Source organism: Mytilus galloprovincialis, chromosome 1 (genome assembly GCF_965363235.1).
Source record: "Mytilus galloprovincialis chromosome 1, xbMytGall1.hap1.1, whole genome shotgun sequence".
NCBI lineage: Eukaryota > Metazoa > Mollusca > Bivalvia > Mytilida > Mytilidae > Mytilus > Mytilus galloprovincialis.
In genome coordinates, this window is record NC_134838.1 from 77,625,843 (window position 1) to 77,645,635 (window position 19,793).

A 19,793-nucleotide genomic window follows, 5' to 3' on the forward strand; every position below is an offset into this window, starting at 1 on the left:
GTCCAACGTGTTTGAGCATGCTACACAGCAAAAAGTGCCACGCATATTTCACGCATGGTAAAGAAAACGTGTGTAAAACGTATGTTTTTTGTGCGTTTAACGCATGTTTTTTACAACATGTGTATAACAGGCGTGCAAAAACATATATTAAATATGCGTTACAAAACGCATGAAATATTTCACATGTGTAAAACATGTGTAAATACAAACTCATGTAAAATACATGTTTTACATGCGTTTTACATGAATTTCAAAATTATATTTTTTTTATGACTGATTTTTTATCTTTGGCTTATTTTCTTTTAGTTTTGTAGTGGAAATTAACAATTTATAAATGAAAGACATTTATCCTTGGTTGGGAAACCCCTTTGAAAAATGGGCTTTTGGCTGGATCCGCCACTGAAGAATGTAATAACTTGAAAGTTTGAAAAATAAATGAAAATTACAAAAACATTTAATATTTTAATTTCAAAGCATTTTGTTAAGCTTGAATAGACAAAATTTACACATGGTTAAAATGAAATGCTGTAAAGTATGTAGATGAATTAATGTGTTAACTGACTAAATATACATTGTGATATTTGATATGCTGTCATTTATTGTCTTTTCCTTCACTTCTCATCATTGATGTCCTCCAATAGAAGCATGAGAGTATTATCTGACACAAGTTTGGTAAATTCTATATTTTGATTCAGTTTATATCAAAGTTCTATTCGTCACAGTCCTGTTGCCACAAATGACTGGAACTGCTCCCTAGCAGAGTTACTTCTCCTTTTTAATTTGCCTAAGACATTTCCGTGTGACAATTTCTTCTGTAAACATAAAAAAGATGATTAAGTAAAAAGACATTTGTGATGTTTATATAAGAGATGTTGAATTTCACAAGAACTGAATGTAATTGAAAGTTAAAAGTTCACGAAAGGCAAATATATACTGAACATTCTTATGAAAAAAATGCGCAAAATCAACAAGTTATTATACTTGAAATAAGTAACAAATGCAGTTTTCTAAAGCAGCTTAACTCCTGCAAAAAAAGCTAATCTGCAACATTTATTGAACTCATCCATGACTTTGGCTTGCCAAACTAACCTTTGAATTTGATAAAAAAATTATAAAAACAAACATGAAGTTGAACAATAGGATTGAGATTGACAATGCAATTTTCATTATACTTTCCATTTTAAAGGGGAACTATTAATTCCTGTAAAAATAGTTTCTTAGCACTTAATTTTTAAACTAGAAAAACTCAAACACCTTCCTTTTTAACAGAATTTGAATGCATAATTGACCAAAGCTGATTATTTAACTGGTCTTAGCAAAGGTGGATTTAGAGTGGGGCCAGGTAAAAATTTGGTTGATTATATAGGGAATCACTGAAGCATGACCGGAGCGGGCGCCCTCTTAGGCAGTCAGTGGCCTCCTACTTATGAACAAATGATGAAAATTTCTAAAATCCTATAACTCACATAGGCTTGTGAGTGCTCACAATGCTATTTTGTACAAACTACTATTATTTAACTTCACCAAAACATTGTATGGGAAAGAGAATGTGCAAACATGAAAAAAACTGGATAAAATGAAAACTTGTTGCATTTACTTTATCCCTGCAATGTGTTGTTTTGCAAGACAAAATTTTAAAAAGATGAAAAAGTACTAACCTAACTAGATATGCAAATGCAGTGAAAAATTTACGGCTAGCATATAGACATAATAAAGGACAGATTTTTTCTGTAAAATTTCTGTTGCATATATTCATACCTTCTTCAGATGAAGGATAATTTATAGCATGGCACATTTGGTATTAACTTTCAGTAAGCAAAATATTTATCACTTGATATCTCTTCAGATTTATTGTTTGTTGGGATGCTGTCCCACTAAAATATACTTTACACATTCTGTTATTCAAAAACAGATTAACTATTAAACAAAAGTTTAAGTATTGCAGAATAAAACTTCTTACCTGAAGAGTCCATTTTTTCTCCAGTGTCGATTACAAGTACATTTCCTTTTCTTTTCTTTGGTCACGTTTTTTAAACAGTGTCTTCTGTCCCAAAAGTTTTTTGTTATTGCATGTATTGACTTGCTTGGAAACTTTAATAAAAAATACATCAGTTATAGATAATTAAACATGTTAAATAAAAATTGTAAAACGAATTTCTCTGATAATTATTACATCTATACATATATATATATATGCGTACGGGAAAACATGGTTTATATATAATGTTTGAGTTTTTATTAGCTTTTAATGAGCTTTCCATAACTGAAAGTACTATTAAGTTTTGATTGTTTGTCTTCATGTTAGAATTTTTAGCTTTGTACCAATTCAATGAATCAAAACAATTTCTAACCGATTTCACCACTTTGTTCCTCTTTTGTGCTGTTACACAACAGTCACAACATTCTATTTATGCCTGTTCCAAGTCCGGATGAAATTTAGTTGTTGTTTGATGCAGTCTGCCATATTTGATTTATTTTGGGAAATCATTTTACATTTTGTCATGTCAAGCCTTGATGGCCTGTTATACATTTTTTGTAGCTGACAGTATGAGTTTGTTCATTGTTAAAGGTATTAAGGTGTCCTATATAGATGTTTAAATCCAGTTCATATAAACATTAGTAGATAGTAATCTCATAGCCAATCATACTACATTGATCTCCTTATTTTCAATATTATTATTCAAAATTATATTATTTTTAACACATGTATAATTAGTCACAAGGAATATAACTCAAGTTACAATCTAATGTAGCTTGGTTAATAAAGCTGCCAGTGTAGTGTGCATTCCAACACAAAAATGTATATATCTTAATTCATTTAACACTGTGTCTGAATTCTAGTCATTTTGCCATGTTTGGAAACCTGGTCAAATGGGCACCTAAGCCACCTTTGATAGTTAATATGGCATAACAAGTCAAATCCGCCCCTTGTTAATTCAGGTAACGCAGTAGTTAAGTCCATACCCAAAATTAATATTATGTTTTGCAAGTGAACTGTTGAAACTCCCATAACGGTGGCGGATCCAGAACTTTTCCTAAGGGGGGGCCCGCTGACTGACCTAAGGGGGGCCCGCTCCAGTCATGCTTCAATGATTCCCTATATAATCAACCAAATTATTCCCACGAAAGGGGGGGGCCTGGGCCCCCCTGGAACCGCCTATGCATAATTGTTTTATAAACTATCTAATATAATTCAACTGATCCTTAAACCTCCTTTGAAAAAGGAACCATATTTTCACAGGTAGAATCTAGGTGCTCTATTTATATACAGTGCTGTTTCTCCATCTACCATTGGACATTTAACCAAATTTACATGATCTTGTGTGCTCTCTGTATAAACAATCAATGGAGCCAAAATAGATCTGTTCCTACTGGAACCTATATTTATTATTATAATGAACTTTTATTTCATGACAACTGCACAAAACTAGCAAACATAGTATTTATTGTTTTCAAGTATACAGTTAAAAGCATATGCGGATCCAGGGGGGGGGGGGGCTGGGGGCCTGCCCCCCCTTTTGTGGGAAAAATTTGGTTGATTATATAGGGAATCATTGGAGCATGACTGGAGCAGGCCCCCCGTTAGGTCAGTCAGCCCCCTCCCCCTAGAAAAAGTTATGGATCCGCCACTGAAAAGATCAGGAAAATCAGGAAAAGGCAGATTATCAAAAAAAAATCAATGATAAAATTTAATTGTTTTCTCTTCTTTTTATCCTCATCTGTATATACTGCAGTAAGGAAGAGAACCAATAAATTACTTTCAAATTAAAGATGAAAACCGTTTTTAATATCAGGTGACAGTTAAAAAATCAATTGCAGAAATGTCGTGAAAAAAGGTGCCGATTTGACTTTAATAAGGTGACGAATTACCAGGTGCCCGTGTGTTTTGTGTCCAGTAAAATTATTTAGAAATTACATAGTTTTTTCATGTTAATTAATTCACCGTATCGATATACTTACACTGAGGGAGTCTTTGCAAAATTGTTCATTCTGTTAGGCAGTCTTAAATCTACGGAGCTCAATTTTTTCAAAATTTTTAGTTAGATTCTGTTGGCCTGTAGATATGATTTTTACAGGCCCCAGAGCAATTTTACTAGCCTGGGCTGCCTGGGCTGCCACTCAGCGTGAAGACTGGTTAGGTACATAGTGGCAAGTGATAGTCATACCGTATTTTATTTATAAGTTGTACAAAAATAGCCGCGGGAAATACCATAACACTGGCATGGAGACTCAGAGGAAATTACGGAATCCACATTCATATATTTTTTTTAAGGTCCAATCGGTTACATACAATTATTAATCATGTTTACTTGTTTTTATTACTTATAAATCTACGCATGGATTTCAATCATTTAATGCCGTTTAAATGGAATTTTTAATGCTTCGCCTTTGGTTTAATATTAGCCCGTACGGTTCACCCGGAAACGAGCGTTCAGACAGACGACACTGATATTGACATCATGATTCGTGAAGCAAAACGCAAATTTTATGGAAGATATGAGATGCAACTAGGACAATGTAGGATATCTTCAATCTAGGACACTAAAGACAAGATGGGTAAGAATTCAACTTTAATATTTTATTCGATTAACATTTCACGAAGGATTTTTAAATGCTATTTCCAAAACTGATTTATTTATCCACAGGACTCAGGAGTTTGAAATCCTATCAATAACGGGGTAAACATATACCAAACTTGAATATCACAGTAGAGCTTCACTCGAATCAATCTTCTGTGATTTATCCAGTTTGAGTAAATTATAAAGACATGCACGAACTTAAGTTTATAAGACCGTAAAGTAGAACCAGATGACCATTTATGCTTACACTTCCGGAGCACCCGAGATCACCCCTTGTTTTTGGTGGGGTTCGTGTTGTTTATTCTTTAGTTTCCTATGTTGTGTCGTGGGAACTATTGTTTGTCCTTTTCATTTTTAGCCATGGCGTTGTCAGTTTATTTTCGATTTATGACTATGAGTTTGACTGTCCCTCTGGTATCTTTCGTCCCTCTTTTATCTGTTTATAACCACTGAAATGTATATATGTCTCTTTGATAACTATACATTTTTTGGTAGCGAGTGAAACCGGAGTGAAGTTAACACTGGCTTCGTAATATTCCTGTTGTCTTCCCAAGTTCTGAGATAAACTATCAAAGCACGTAAACAATAAGATGTTTATTTAAAAGACATATATATATGGTTGAATATAAGTTATATACAATACCATAAATATACAGTGGGCTGCCGCTAGTCTACTTGTTAATGTTATTGTAACAGTCCCTAAAGTGGGAGCCATAGGATGAGCGTCCTCTCAATTCAAATCCTATTAGTAAACTTTCCTGAACCCAATGAGTGACATCATACTTATAGTTCCTAGCTAGGGACAAAGAGTCCAATAGGGTTTGGAAGTCTGGCAAGATCAAAGTCCTGACAAGAATAATAACATGGCAGGTGGCGGTCTCGGGAGAAAGAGTTACGGAACTATAACTGTATAAGTAATACATTTGTACTAAGTCTAGTAACAATACATAACACCAGACTAGAGGCCTGTGAAAACAAGTGACCTGGCATAAAATGAATATCCTGGTCTGGTTTCTCAATCTGGGGTGACTGGTAAGAACACATTCATAAATCATGGGCTTTAATTAAGGAATCTTATTTAAGAATGTCATATCAAATTAAAATTTTCAGAGAATTGGATTATGAAATTACAGAACCAGGTGCTCTGCAGGGAGCAGCTTTCTACGACCCGCTGAGGGCGAACCATCAATGGTTGGGGCTAGTATCATGAGTATTGACACAACATTCAAGCTTGATACAGCTCTGAATTTGGATTCTGATCAAATTTTTGACATACATGTACATGTACATGTAATATGAGTTTCTGACACTAAGCAAATGTCAAGATCTTACAAATCTATTGCGCAATATTGTGCAGTTAAAAATTTCTTCTTTAAACTTTTAAAAATTTGGAATTCAAGAAATTCAATGACATTTTGTCATTTTTTTATTAAATCGCTATTGGTAGTAAAAGCTCGTCTGGCCTACTAAACACAGTCGGAAACCAGGTTGAAATAGAACAAAAGAATTGAAGCTCTTTGTTAGAGAAGGCGATAAATGCTTACTGTAATGTTTACTATAGTGACAAAAATTTTAAAAGTTAATAGAAACAAACAAAATTACAATTTTCTTCTCAATTACGAAGTGTTTTATTTTGAAAAAAACATTTGCATAAGTTTTCAATTTATTTAGTACATAGTTAAGCAGAACAATTAGATATCAAGTCGACGACATGGGTATCTTTCAAGTTGGATGTAGAAAATGCATATTAACCTCCGATTTTTTTTTTTATTTACCACGGACGGTAAACATATCAATCTATTAGTTCAGTAATTTTCGTGTCTGCCCTTCCATTATGTGACTCAAGAAAAAATTCCCAAAAATGGGTAACAATTGTATCGAATAGAGAAAATCGAGTGCACCTTTTTATGTTAGGGTGTGTTTGAGTTGAATATTTTGTCTTGATATCGTACAAAGCAGGAATATTTCATACATCGTCTCGCTTCAGATTCTATCATTTTTATATATCAAAGCCACAGGTTGACTTTATAACATAAAAAAATCACAGTACTAAAAGATGAAATATATGGGTCAAGTGAAATACCTATCTAATGAATCACAAAAACAGAGTAGGTGTGTTCGAATAGCTATTTTTTTACTGAAAGTACTTGACGACAGTCTTTCAAGTTGGATGATGAAAATGCATATCTTCGAAAAATTATATTTTTTTTGTGTGTGAAAACTAGGGTTTATAGTCTTCAACCACTAAAAAAATCTAGTCTGCCCTTCCAGGAAATATTTAATTAGAATTTTTTTAAATGTTTATGAATTTTCGAAAATTCCACCTGACAACCGATCAGACAATAGTTTTAAGTTAAATCAATGCAGACAAGATCATTAACTGATGCTCATTAGCTAGTTGATACATTTGTCTTTTAAAATACAACTGACATATAAGGATCGTAATGGTGCAATGTGGATAAATTTATCGGTTGCCGAGAGCAAAATTGGCAGCGCGTCATCCCTACAATGGCTTCCATTTCTACGATTGTGAAAATGAACTGGCGTAATGTGGAGATAATTTTGACGAAGTAGAGTCCTGACTGAACAAGCCCCTGTGAACCACTAAAAAACAATAAATTAAGCAGCTTTGACTCCATAATAAATGAGATGCTCAATCGCAGCCAATCATATCTGCTTAAATGTTTTGTAAAGAAATTTAACATGTTTAACAATGTCGATGAATGTATTAACAACAGGAAAATTTCCTGAAATATGGGCTAAAGGATTTATTGTCCCATTACATAAAATCGGATCTAAAGATTACCCATCAAATTTTAAGAAGCATCACGATAGGAAGTTGTGTAGGAAATTTCTTTTAAAAAATACTCAATAATAGATAAGAATAGTTTATATAAACTATAAGAAATATAGTTGGTCCAGAGTGGACAATGCTCATTGTTGAACGCTGTATGGTGGCTATGGTTGTTAATTTCTGTGTCATTGGCAATCATATCACATCTCCTATTTTTATAGGACGACTGCAAGTTCTGGTGGATGGTCTTAGAAAAATATCATAACATGTACATGTATACCGGTATGATAGAAAAAAAAATTTCTCCGATTAGTAACTGTGTGGATGATGAATAAATGACAGGGATTTTAACCTCACTGCAATAATATATAATATTGTAGCACTTGATACAATCACTTTTTAAACGACCGCAAAAATTAAAAAAATTTTGGTTGTATATTGGTATCACGTTGGCGTCGTCGTCTGCGTCGTCGTTGTCATCCGAATACTTTTAGTTTTCGCACTCTAACTTAAGTAAAAGTGAATGGAAATCTATGAAATTTTAACACAAGGTTTATGACCACAGAAGGAAGGTTGGGATTGATTTTGGGAGTTTTGGTCACAACATTTTAGGAATTAGGGGCCAAAAAGGGCCCAAATAAGCATTTTCTTGGTTTTCGCACTATAACTTCAGTTTAAGTAAATAGAAATCTATGAAATTTTGACACAAGGTTTATGACCACAAAAGGAATGTTGGGATTGATTTTGGGAGTTTTGGTTCAAACAGTTTAGGAATTAGGGGCCAAAAAAGGGCCCAAATAAGCATTATTCTTGGTTTTCGCACAATAACTTTAGTATAAGTAAATAGAAATCAATGAAATTTAAACACAAGGTTTATGAACACAACAGGAAGGTTGGGATTGATTTTGGGAGTTGAGATCCCAGCAGTTGAGGAATTAGGGGCCAAAAAGGGGCCCAAATAAGCATTTTTCTTGGTTTTGCACAATAACTTTAGTATAAGTAAATAGAAATCTATGAAATTTAAACACAAGGTTTATGATCAAATTATGATTTTGGGAGTTTTGGTCCCAACAGTTTAGGAATAAGGGGCCCAAAGGGTCCAAAATTAAACTTTGTTTGATTTCATCAAAAATTGAATAATTGGGGTTCTTTGATATGCCGAATTTAACTAACTGTGTATGTAGATTCTTAATTTTTGGTCCCGTTTTCAAATTGGTCTACATTAAGGTCCAAAGGGTCCAAAATTAAACTTAGTTCGATTTTAACAAAAATTGAATCCATGGGGTTCATTGATATGCTGAATCTAAAAATGTACTTAGATTTTTGATTATTGGCCCAGTTTTCAAGTTGGTTCAAATCGGGGTCCAAAATTAAACTTTGTTTGATTTCATCAAAAATTGAATAAATGGGGTTCTTTGATATGCCAAATCTAACTGTGTATGTAGATTCTTAATTTTTGGTCCTGTTTACAAATTGGTCTACATTAAAGTCCAAAGGGTCCAAAATTAAATTAAGTTTGATTTTAACAAAAAATAAATTCTTTGGCTTCTTTGATATACTGATTCTAAACATGTACTTAGATTTTTGATAATGGGCCCAGTTTTCAAGTTGGTCCAAATCAGGATCCAAAATTATTATATTAAGTATTGTGCAATAGCAAGAAATTTTGAATTGCACAGTATTCAGCAATAGCAAGAAATCTTCAAATGCACAGTATTGTGCAATAGCAAGAAATTTTCAATTGCACAGTATTGCGCAATAGCAAGAAATCTTCAATTGCACAGTATTGTGCAATAGCAAGTATTTTCAATTGCACAGTATTGCGCAATAGCAAGAAATATCTAATTGCACAATATTGCGCAATAGCAAGAAATTTTCAATTGGAGTTATCTTTCTTTGTCCAGAATAGTAGTTGAATCAACTTAAATCATTGTTTTATACAATATACAATGTATATTCACTTTTACTACCAACTGATAAATTAAAACAATCTTTACCATTCAGTGATAACAAGCACTTTTTTTAAATTTTGATATTTTATGATGTATTTAAATGAGTAGTTATTGTTGCAAACTCCATTAGAAATTTGAATTGAGATCAGTTTTGGAATAAGGGAAAGGGGGATGTGAAAAAAAAAAATTGTGGGGTGGGGGGGTCAATTTTTCTCATTTCAGATTTCATAAATAAAAAGAAAATTTCTTCAAACATTTTTTTGAGAGGATTAATATTCAACAGCATAGTGAATTGCTCAAAGGCAAAACAAAAATTTTAAGTTCATTAGACCACATTCATTCTGTGTCAGAAACCTATGCTGTGTCAACTATTTAATCACAATCCAAATTTAGAGCTGAATCCAGCTTGAATGTTGTGTCCCAACCGTTCAGGGTTCAACCTCTGCGGTCTTATAAAGCTACCCCCTGCGGAGCATCTGGTTATCATTATACTACTGTTTGTTTTAATACAAAAATGTATATAAAATATTAATACAACTGTTCAAAATATATAGCATATTCCCTCAACCAATATAGTGAGTTCAGTATAATATACACTTCTTAGTTTTATTATTTGATTGACATGAATTGTTTATACTGATATCTGAAATATTTGCCACTGAGACATTATGCAGACTGCCTTATGTAGGCATTAAAAATTTAAGGGACTGTTGGTCCATCTTTCAGTATTTCATTGGATGATGATTCAATTTTTGTTTCCTTGTGTTAACTTTAGTTTGCAATTGCCTCATGCAAAGGATTAGGTCCAGTAAGACCCCTTTTTGGCCCTAAAATATAGCAGTTTTACAAAATTGTTTAAATGTAAACTTCTAGTTATTCATCGGAAAGTAGAATGCTACTGCTACATAAATGTGGGCTGTTTTCAACAATACAACGCACATATATCGGGTACTAGCATCATTAAGTCATGCTAAATTACTGAAATCTTCACAATTTTAGAATTTTAGTTAAATTTTAGACGTTTTTTTTGTCTTGAATGAAAGTGGCCGCATTCGGTGTCCATTCTTAAAAATATTGAAAAGTAAGTTGTATTTGATAATGTTTGATGATAACACATAACATATATAAAGGTTGAGGATGAACACGAATCAGCCATTTCAATTATTATTTTATAGTGTGTCTTTCTATGTTGTGATGTTACACTATTGTTTCAGATAAGGGTGAAGGTTTGGTACCATTTAAAAGTTTAAACCCCCTGCAATTGTGTGTCACCTGTCCTTAGCCAGAAATCTGATGTTTAGTAGTTTTCGTTTGTTGATGTAGTAACTAAGTTCATAAGTTTTTCTCGTTTCTTCTTTTTATACGCCCATTTATGTGAGTACATATGTATTATGGTATACCATTGTCTGTCTGTCCATGGTCAACATGTTGGACATTAACTCATAAATGCTTTAACCATTTTGCATAAAACTTTGGTGAATTGTTTATATCTATTGACATGAGCTGCGTTTCATTTTTTATAAGGTTTAGATTTTAAGTTTCTGAGTAACAGGGTTGTTCATAAAAAAAGGTGATTTTCCAGTTTTTAATCAATAACTCGTCAAGAATGTTTTCTCCTACTTGCAAGAAATTTTGGTGTATTTTTTATATCTATTGACATGAACTCCCTTTCAATTTTTATAAATTTTAAATTTCTGAGTTACCAGGTTTTATATTCATAAAAAAAGGGTGATTTTCCGGTTTTCAGTCAATATCTCCAGAATGTTTTCTTTTTCTTGCAAGAAATTTTGGTGAATTGTTTATATCTTTTGACATGAGATCCCTTACAATTTTTATAATTTTAGATATTGGGTTTTTGAGTTACCGGATTTTATTCATTAAAAGATGGGGAATTTTTCCAGTTTTCGGACAATAACTCAAAAATATTTTCAGCAGCTGTTCTCGTGAAACTTTTGTGAATTGTTTATAGCTTTAATGGAAGCTCCCTTTAGAATTTTAAAATTTTAGATTTTACATTTCAGAGTTATGGCATGTGGTTTTATTCATTAAATAAAGGTTTTTTTCCAGTTTTGGACAATAACTCAAAAATGCTTGCATAAATTCTCATTGGATGGTTTTACTCTAGTAGTAATTTTTTGGGCCCTTTATAGCTTGCTGTGCATTGTGAGCCAAAGCTCTATGTTGAAGACTGTACTTTGACCTTTAATGGTTTTACTTTTACATGTTTTATAAATTGTGACTTGGATGAAGAGTTGTCTCATTGGCACTCATACCACATCTTCTTATATCTATCATCTTCATTTTGGCTTTCACATGAACACATGTGTCTGTAATTGTAAAGTACAATGTAATATGAAAATAGTTTCTGTAAAATTTTTATGAAATGGATTTCTTTTTATACTATAGGCTAGTTATCAAATTTGACCTCCCCTAGTATGTCAGGAAGGTACATGTACATGGATGTTTAAAAAATTCCACAAATGGTGAAGAAAATGGCAAGGGAAGACGCCTAGTAAATGTTTCAAGTACAATTCAGCAATGGTAAGTATATTTTTTGTATAGTGCAAGATTTTTTTGCTGTGTTGAAAACAATTCGTGGCCTTCTGCTGTTTTTTGCTCTTTGTCAGACTTACTGTATTGAATATATATGTACTTTGTAAGACAACTTGCTTTCAATACATTATTTATGCTGAAACTTTATTACTATATATTAAGGTAACTTTGCTGTTACAGTCTTTGCCAAACTGAAATTTGAACTTTTCTACTATACATTCAACTAAAACATCTTGAAAGTTCTTTCTGTCTGAATTGCTTTTTGTCTGAGACTTGTTGGTGGGACAGAGTTTGGGATTTACTGCTGTTACAAATAGTAAGGAGAATTTATTAAAAAAAGATATAATGCAATAGAGAAACAACTGATAACTTATAAGGGGTATACTATACATGGTATATATCAATGAATCAACATTAGTAAATGCACAGCGAAAAAAAAAGAAATACATACAATTGCAAGATGGCCCCTATATGGTTTTTATGCCCCACCTACGATAGTAGAGGGGCATTATGTTTTCTGGTCTGTGCGTCTGTTCGTCCGTTCGTCCGTCCATTCATCTGTCCCGCTTCAGGTTAAAGGTTTTGGTCAAGGTAGTTTTTGATGAAGTTGAAGTCCAATCAACTTGAAACTTAGTATACATGTGCCCTATGATATGATCTTTCTAATTTTAATGCCAAATTAGAGTTTTGACCCCAATTTTACGGTTCACTGAACATAGAAAATGATAGTGCAAATTTCAGTTTTGGTCAAGGTATTTTTTGATAAAGTAGAAGTCCAATCAACTTGAAACTTAGTATACATGTTCCCTTTGATAAGATCATTCTAATTTTAATGCCAAATTAGAGAATTTATTCCAATTTCACGGTCCACTAAACATAGAAAATGATAGTGCGAGTGGGGCATCTGTGTACTGTGGACACATTCTTGTTTGAACCTCATGGAAAATTGACCATCAGGTCAAAATACAGCTATGGCAATTTAACCCCCTTGTATGGAAAATTGAACATTAGGGTAAAATATAGATTTTGGCTTACAAAAAATGTATATCTCTGAAAACAAAGCATTTAGAGCAAATCTGACATGGGGTAAAATTGTTTAACCAAATATTATGAAACTTACACACCCTGATAATATCAACTAAATGCAGATCAAGTACAAATTTGGGTAGGTCACTTTTACTGTTCTGGAGTTATTTCCCTTATTATAACATTATACCTATGCAAGAGGGGGCATCATCTGTGTCCCATGGAGATAAAAAAAACAAAATTAGGAAAATGGACAAATCTGACATTTTGATAAACCAAATATTTATAGTGAATCTAGTGTTTTATTTAGAGATGTCTAAAAGGATGGAACATGATGATCCGACATGTATTACAGCTGATTTCCTTATGCTTGCAAAGTAAAACTTTGGTTGGCTTGCTTGCTTTGTTTGTATAATTGTTTATACAAGCTTTGTGAATAAGATTGACATCTTTAAACAATATATATATATATAGGCATAGTTAAACCTGTATATATATATATTATATTTGAATTCAATTGGGTGTTATCCTAATATGATTGTACAATATACAAACTTTAGCAAGCAAGCTAAACAAAGTTTTGCTCTACATGCATTAGGAAATTAGCTGTAACCCTGTATGGAAAAACACTGTCATTGAGAGTGAATTGAAACTATTTGTACCTTTACCATGTTCATAATTAGTACAAAATGACATCTAATAAAGAATTAATTAAAAACTTAATTTTATTTCATTTATGTTACAGGAGTTTCTGGAAAGCCAAGCAAAACCAAAGGATATTTTCATAGAAAGGACTTCTGTATGCAAAAAAAGTAGGTATGTGTATAAATATATTTATATTTATGTAATATTTGGAGAGAGATTTAAAAAAAAAAATGTTTTAATCCTTGCTCTTCCAAACACATTGCAGTTGTTAAAGTTTCATGGGTTACCTATAAATAAATGAATGAAAAGTTTCAACTTAATTCTTATGGTTATAACACTTTAAAAACTGCTCGATTTTGTAAGTAAAAAGATCAGTTGTGGTTACATTTTGTATTGCAAGATTGTTTTTATTACAAATATTAATTGCTTCCAATTTTTAGCTACATATATTAAAGTTTAATATAAAAATTAGAAGATGTGATATGATTGCCAATGAGTCATTACTCTCCACCAGAGACCATTGAAGAAGAATTTAAAAATTACCAAAACTCATGCCAAATGTAAAACCAAAAATCATGTGTCTAAGACTTAAATATCAATCAGTAAACATCTAATTGATTTAGAGTCTAGAGAATAGACTGCCATTAATCATAGGATAAAGACATGATCTTGTACAATGCCAAAATATAGGTATCAACAGTTTGTAAAACTGGTCAACATACATATGTGTATAACAATAATGTTTAATTTGGTTTTAATTTACTGATAGCAAAAGCAATATTTATATTTATAAAATACTTTCCAGTTTTATTCAAATATGTTGTTATATCAAAACGAGACAAATATAAAAAAAGTAGATGTGGTATTATTGCCAATGAGACAACTCTCCACAAGAGACCAAAATGAGACAGAAAAGCATGTTTAAAAGTCACTGAGGATATGTCATTATTTTTAAAACTAACAACTTACAGTATATGGGAATAAATCAAATTAAGTTTTTAAATGTATGAATGTAATTTTTTTTTTCAGATGAAGACAACTTCAAGAAGATCGACATTTAGAAGATAGAACATTCTAATGATATTGTTATTATGTCAACAACAAAAAAACATTTTGAGATTGCTGTATAAAATAAAAGTAGAGTGAAATCAAATTTTTGGAAGTTTTTTGAAAAATTTATATTCTGCAACAACTAGACAACAGAGAAAAAAAATATGAATGAAATTCTTTAAAGTGGATTTATTGAATTTTTCATTTAACATGTTTAAAAAAATAATACAATCTCAGATTTCTCAAGACATTGGTTATAATCAAACCGGCAAGGGACGCAACTTCAAAATTGTATTTAAATTGATGCTGGAGGAAACATCTTATACACTTTTGGGGTTTTCCTTTTCATATTACATGCATAAGTCAACAAATGTGTTTGTCAAAGTTTAACCATAAGTAACATTTTAACAAAAATTGTCAAATACATGTACAACATTCCACAAAATCCATTTAAGACAATTTTGACCTCTTTTTAAAAGAGTTGTGGTATTACTGCTAATGAAACTACAGAGACAAAAGATTGTCGGTGTATATTCCATGAAATATTTCATATCATGGTCTTTTCAATCATCTTAGTGTCAAATGTACCTGATCAAGGTTTTAGAAACATGAAAATCATGTTACAGATATTTCTTTTGTTTATTGGTGTATTCAAACAGGAAAATTTTAAAGACTGATGAAAAGTGAAGTCTGGTCTGCAATATATGATTCTGATGTTGCTTGTCAAACATGTCAAAAGGAGATTTGTGGTCAAAATAACATGAAGAGATGTTGTATGATTGCCAATTGGACAACTATCCAACAGAGTCCAAATTAAACTGATTAAAGCAATTATATGTCCAGGGAACAGCCTTCAAAAGTAAACATAAGTCGTCTTGGTTGTGTGGAACATATGGAATGTGAACTAGTAAACTTGACAAAGGTTTTATGGATGATTTGGAATAATATCTTATAATTTGTTTGAAATATGCATTATACGCATGTTTGTTACACACATGCTATACGCATCATTTAAAACGCATATTATACACATGTTTCTTACACACATGCTATACGCATCATTTAAAACGCATATTATACACATGTTTCTTACAACACATGTTTAACGCATGATTTTGAAACATGTGTTTTACATCACATATATTTTTCATGTGTAAAACGCACGAATAACGCATGTTTTAAACATGCGTTTTACATAACATGTATTTTTCATGCGTAAAACGCATGAATAACGTATGTTTAAAACATGCATTTTACATAACATGTATTTTTCATGCGTAAAACGCATGAATAACGGATGTTTAAAACATGCGTTTTACATGCGTGGTAGGAAAAAGACGTTTCCCATGCGTTACCAAACATATGTTTTACATATGTAAAACATGTGTAAAACATGCGTGGCACTTTTCCCTGTGTATAATTACAATGTATATCAAACGTCGATACTTTTCCTGAAAAACAACAGGCAAATTTAAAAACCATGTTTATTATTAAGCAGTGTGAAGTATAAGTATATATAATTCAGATCTTGTATCGCAAAAACATGATGACAACTCAGTTATATTTAACAATTAATAATTTCATAAATTTTGATTGCCATTTGATGTAAAAAGTCAAATTGATGTATCCGTCAACTATTAAACATACCTTTGCCTGTAAGATGAATTTCTTTTGTAATTCTGATTTCTTTCATGTCAACCTGGATTCGTATGTTCGCTCCTTGTGTTTTGAAACACGATGTGTTATTCCCATCATTTGCTAGATTAGCTGGCTCGGTGACACTTGAATTTTGTGAGACTAAAGCATCAGTTGCAATGTTATCTACAACAAAGAAGTATCATATTAAATAAATAACCAAGCGGTATTTGTATCAAATCCGTTTTCTTTTATATCATTGTAGAAACAAATGCTTGTGGTAAGAGAACTATAACGGACTAGTTCTGTCTAATCGCTTCTAACAATTTTAAATTTAAAACCGCAATGCTTGAAAAAGAACAGTTACTATTTAGCACCGTTGTTTAATTTGCATCAATATATTTCTTTATTTCAATATACCTACATAACCTTTTTCAGAAAACCATTGGGAGGCATGTACAAAAATAGCATTTGTTTTTAATAAAATGTAACATGATTCATGATTGAACGTGCGACCCATGATATATCTATCCATCTGACTGTGATTATGACATTCAAGATATTTGACAAATAAAAATACTTACACTTGTTGCAATACGTTCCAGTTCGTCTTTTATCACAACCATGTGTACAAACTGCGGTGTTTTTATCGCACGTATCATTCAAACAGTGTTTAGTGTTACATCCCCATACGCACGAGCCATTCCCAGGATAACAATGTTGGCCTACACATCTTTTTGAACAGGAATCAGCGCAATTTACTCCCCAAAAGTGTTTCTTACAACCTAAAAATTAGGAAAATATTGAGTGATTAAATACATAATTAATCGTACGTAGATATTGGAAGATATTAGTATGGGTGCCAATGAGACAGCTGTCCATCCAAGTAACAATCTATAAAAGTAAAACATTATAGGTAAAGTTACGGTCTTCAACACGGCATATTTGAGTTTTATAGCTGTTAAAAAATTAATGCGCCTGCAACAATATCAATTATAAAGGTGTAATACAACCAAATCAAAGTACGTCACATTCGATTGCATACGAGAATAATCGAAAAAATGTTCACTTGAATTTGACATTTGTAGGAAACTAATTCTACATTACATTGCAGTAAAATATTTCTGAGTCATAAACATATACCTGTGATGTTTCAAGGCACCATTTGGTGTTTCTATAGAATAGTTTGGAAACTTGAGGTTACATGATTACTACAGCTTGTACACAGGGACAAAAGTGACAATTTGTTTGGTTGACTTTCAGTAATGTTTCTTATATGCAGTTGCATGCTATGTTAAAGGTTGTCTACAATACTGGACAGGATAAAACTGTACTCATGTCAAGTATTTCTATATTTGAAAAAAAGATAAATTCTGCACAATATTTTGAAAAGTGCAAATACAAAAAAAAATAATAAGGGAAACTCAGTGGTGGTATTACATTTTAAAAAAAGGTTCTAACAAGCTTTATAGATGATTGCAAATGCTTATATCAGTGCACGTGGTTTAAGAATTAAAATATTTCAGTAACTCCTTTATTTTGTCATTAACAGCTTATATTGACAGTTAGATAACTTACCACTAATGGAAACATAACAGAGTTCAATTATGCTGCCATCGTCACTGCTGTCCTTTATGTCGTCATAATAAATGACATATTTTCCAAGTTGATTGCAGGAAATAGTTTGGGTGATACTTGGAAGACCAGTGTCAGGATCTTGGTAGCAGAGATATGAAGAAGGAGGAATAGCCGAGGTATTAGTTATATACAACTTAAATCCATCCATTCGGCTCTGAACTGAAAGAACATTTATTTTGTATAAACATATCGATTATGAAAAATAGCTTACATTGATCAAGAATTTGGGGGTAAGAAGAAGTTTTACAAAGTTACGTGTATCTAAGTTACATGTAAAACTAGGAATAAATTAGGGTATTCCTTGAATCAACCTGATATGTAATAATACCAATACTGTAGAAGACGAAATACATTTTCTATTTGACTGAAACAATTTTTAGGGTAAAATAAATTGTATGTTATATTAGCTAGCATTGCAAAATGTAATTCTTATTTTAATCATATGAGCAGTCAACACAAAATCATTTGGTTATTTAGTGTAGAAAATGTTGATTTACTTTTAAAAAAGTAATTTTATAAACAAACATCTGCCTTAGTGAGGATTAGTTAAATGGAATCAATTTTTGTATGTAAAGGAGTAGGTTCAGTAAAACCCCTTTTTGGCCCCAAAATATAGCAGTTTTAAAACATTGTGCAAAATGTAATCTTTTAGCTTTTCATTGGAAAGTAGAATGCTTCTGCTACACAAATATGGAGTGTTTTTGACAATACAATGCACATATAACGGGTACTACTATCATTAAGTCATGCTTAATTACTAAAATCTTGTACAATTTTAGCATTTTAGTTAAATTTTAGACGGTTTCCGGCATTCGTGTTCATTCATAATATTGAAATGTAAGTTGTATTCGGTGATAATACATACCATATATAAATGTTGAGGATGAACACGGATGCGGCCACTTTAATTTTTGACAAAAACCATCTGCAAAGTGACCATTTTATGCATATTTGATAGATTTTTCATATTTAAGCTTGAATCGGAGCGTTTTTAATGACTAAATCAGTAAAAATCTTTCACATAAACGAATTTAATCAATTAAAATAGACACTAAAGTGTTTAAAAAGTGTCCAAAATATGTCGTTAGATGAACCTGAAATTTGAAGCCAAAATCGGCCCCTAACGTACCTACTCATTTCATTGAACACAGAAATATATATTCATCTAAATATCCCAAACATACTAGCCGATTTAAAGGAAAAAATATTTGTTTAGATACATAATTTTTGCAATTGTTCTCTTATACCCTTTAGGTATCGTCCCATGGTATCAACTTCAAGTTATCTATGATGCTTCCTTGTTTGCTTTTTTTATACAGGTAGGAAAGAGACATTATATATAGTTTAAATGCCTGTGGTCCATAAAATTCACTCCCTGGTGTCAGTTGCCTTTAGAAAACGATAATACTTTACTTTTTGCTGCTGACACAATATGATTCATAGACATGCTTAACTTTTCATTTCCTTTTGGCTAGTTATTATATGTTATATATTTTATGGATCCAACTAATTGTGTACTATACAAATATGGATATCTGTGTTTGGCTGCTTGTTTGTTGTCTATATCAACCACACTTGCATTAAATTTCATTAGATATTTTAAAAAATATTATAGATTCTTTATCTACGACATTCTTTAAGAACTTAAATTGTTCCCCTTAGTGGTTTGTTTTTTTTTATCTTATTGCTTGTATTGTATTATGAAAATTATTGATGTTGTAATGTTTATGACCTTTAGGGCCCATAATTGGAAATAAAAGAGATAAAAAAAATGAGCTTCGTCTTCTTCTAAATACTTTAATGAGACTTAAGAAAACCATACAGCAAAAAATTAAAAGCATGCAAAGCCTTTTCAGTTTATGGGCATACAGAAACTTTACATAAATTGACAAATTCATTGTTATACAAATTTTGACTGTC

At 31.8% G+C, this 19,793-nt stretch overlaps 1 long non-coding RNA gene across 2 annotated transcripts; it reads left to right on the top strand.

Annotated features, from left to right (window-relative positions):
- Positions 1–4,233: 4,233 nt before the first annotated feature.
- LOC143084888 (uncharacterized) lies at positions 4,234–14,600 on the top strand. Of its 2 annotated transcripts, none has more exons than XR_012981200.1 (4): positions 4,234–4,557; positions 11,733–11,867; positions 13,651–13,721; positions 14,580–14,600. It is a non-coding gene; the product is annotated as an uncharacterized LOC143084888 (long non-coding RNA). The 2 variants fall into 2 exon arrangements; XR_012981199.1 differs by having other exon boundaries at positions 4,235–4,557; positions 13,651–13,717; positions 14,580–14,598.
- The last annotated feature ends 5,193 nt before the right edge of the window (positions 14,601–19,793 follow it).